This window comes from Crocodylus porosus, unplaced genomic scaffold, assembly GCF_001723895.1.
Source record: "Crocodylus porosus isolate Cpor-Errol unplaced genomic scaffold, CroPor_comp1, whole genome shotgun sequence".
NCBI lineage: Eukaryota > Metazoa > Chordata > Crocodylia > Crocodylidae > Crocodylus > Crocodylus porosus.
Window position 1 is genome coordinate 104,510,854 of NW_017728906.1, and position 2,416 is coordinate 104,513,269.

The following is a 2,416-nucleotide window of genomic DNA, read 5'->3' on the forward strand; positions in this document are numbered from 1 at the left end:
GCCGGAGGGCGGTGGGACAAAGGGAGCGCGCTGCGCGGCGGGGCCCGAGGAGGAGCGCCCCTCACAGCAGCCCCGCGAGCCTGCGCGCTGCCGCTCCCCACCCCCCGCAGCCCTCTGCTTTGTGCGCCAGGCAAGCTGGCAGACAGCGGAGTTCGGCAGCCGCTGCTGCTTCTCCTTCTCCCCCCCGCTGCCGCTGCCCCGGCTCCGCACGTCAAAGCGGCGGCCGCCAATGGGCAGGGGCGGCCGCTCCGGAGGGGCCGGGCGGGGGCGGTGTGGGGCCGGGCGGGAGCCAATGGCAGGGGAGGGAGGTTTCCCGGAGCAGCCGCCGCCCCCCCCGGCCGCCAGCCCTGGCTCCCGGGCTCGGGAGAGTTTCGCCCGCGGTGGGGAGATGCCGCTCGGGCGCCTTCGGGTTGCAGGTAAAGCTCAGGCGCAGGGTCAGGGGCGTGCGCCGCGGGCGGCGGGGGGGCGGCGCGGGCCGCTGCCAGGACAATGGGCGGGGCGGGCTGGCAGAGCCCCTCCCCGCCCTGCGCCTGCAGCCCGGCTGGGAACTAGGCTTAAGTTTCCCCGTGGCTCCGGCGGCGGCATCCCCAGGGCTGTCCCCCTCGCCCTGGTTGGGCTGGTGACGAGCGGGCGCCTTCCTGCTGCTGCCCCCGGCCGTGTCCCTGCTGCCCCTGGCCCCTCTGCGGCCCGGCCGGCTCCCCTGGCACGCGGGGCCACGGAGCCCTCGGGGGCTGGGAGGCTCCAGCCGGGCGGGGAGAGCTCCTGCTTCCTGCCCCTCCCCCCTAGGTGTTCTGTCTCTACACGCCTGCACACCTGAATGGCACATGTGTGTGCCAGAGACCTACCCCCTTAGTGCCCGTCCCCTCAGGAATGACCTTGGGTGCTTTGCAGGTCTGTTCCTTGTCATGAAAACGCCCGAGGAGGTGATTAGTGGCCTCTCCTTGCCTGGCACAGCCATCAGGAGGACAGCTACTCAGGAGAAACTGGGGCGGGGGGAAGGAGTCAGGGGTGGGGGGAAGGAGCAGGAGTATGGAGAAACTGGGCAAGGCAAATTTCTAAGCAGCTGCCCTGCTCCATTTCCCAGCAGTATTTACTGGCCCTTTCTGTAGTCTGGAAGTTGTTAATAGCAGTGCTTCTGCCTCCTCCTCCTTAAGAGCCCTGCTTTTAATCTCTGATGAAATTAAAAAAAAAAAAAAGCGCAAAAATGAATGATGAAATTTAAAAAAAAAACGCAAAAATGAATGACTTGGGGAAATTTCTCTCTTTTTTTTTTTTTTTATTACATGGTTGGCCTCTTCTGCTCTAGAGAGCCTGTGAAAGCCCTTCCCTTCTTTCTGGAAGGCAGGCATCATGACGTTTCAGCAGAATGGGGAGCCAAGCCTGGGCTGTCTTCAGAAGTAGAGAGGTGGGGTGGACTCGGCTTGGACTGAAAAGCACTTTTTGCTCTATACACTTTCCGTGTATAGAGGAGTTTGCCAGTGCCGGTGGTAACACTGGTAAGCTCTGGAATCTGAATAAAAACAAAGCCAGCAGAGATTGTATATTCCCCAAACTAATCAACTCAGACTTGAAATAAATCATTAAAATTATGAGGCAAATATACTTAAGATTCCACAGGTGAAATAATAAAGCCCTAAAATACAAAACTTAACTTTTTTTGACAACATGGGCAAGTTGCCACACGTGGTTCTATTCTTGTTTCTTCTTAAAGACAAATCTTATTATGTTACTAGTACATTGCATTAGTAGTAAACTGCATATTATAAAATATGCATAAAATGTGTACTTTATAAGCACTGTAACCTAGTGAACACAGCTGTTGGGGTCTTATATTTGTACTTCTTGACTGCTTATGGTTTTTTAATAATAAAATTGTAGGGCTGAAAGGGATCTCAGAGGCTCCTCTATGCAATTTCTGTAATATCTCAGACAAATACTTATCCAGCCTTTTCTTGCAAAACTCTAGTGAAGGAGATTCCACAACTTCCCTGGGCAGCTTGTTCTACTGTCCTGCTGTTCTGAGTCAGGAAGATCTTTCTGATAGTTAATCTAAATCTGTTTTGCAGCACTTTAAACCTATTACTTCAGTCTTGCACTCTGCATCAGAGGAACAGAGTTTTCCTTCATCTTTATGGCAGCCTTTCAAAAATTTTAAATGTTGAAATTTAGGCCCCAGCTCTAAATTCTCTAATGTATCTTCTAAAGTTCACATGAGTTCCACACATGAATTACTTGCCAGATTAAATTCTTCACGTTTTATTGGCAGGAAACGTTCTTTGAGTAGATGTGATATCTTTTATTAGACCAACTAAGTAATTGGAAAAAAGTTCTTAGCAAGCTTTTGGGTGCAATTACCTTCTTCAGGCATAGGAAGTCTCTACTGTTCTGAGACTCTAAGGAATGATTCATTAACACA

General features: G+C 52.8%; 1 protein-coding gene across 1 annotated transcript in view; it reads left to right on the forward strand.

Annotated features, from left to right (window-relative positions):
• The first annotated feature begins 333 nt into the window (after nucleotides 1–333).
• TMTC4 (transmembrane and tetratricopeptide repeat containing 4) overlaps nucleotides 334–2,416 on the forward strand; it is a 74,653-nt gene continuing 72,570 nt past the window's right edge. The window contains exon 1 of the mRNA XM_019529702.1: nucleotides 334–416. The gene's annotated coding sequence lies outside the window, so the exon portion shown is untranslated. The remainder of the gene's footprint in view (nucleotides 417–2,416) is intronic.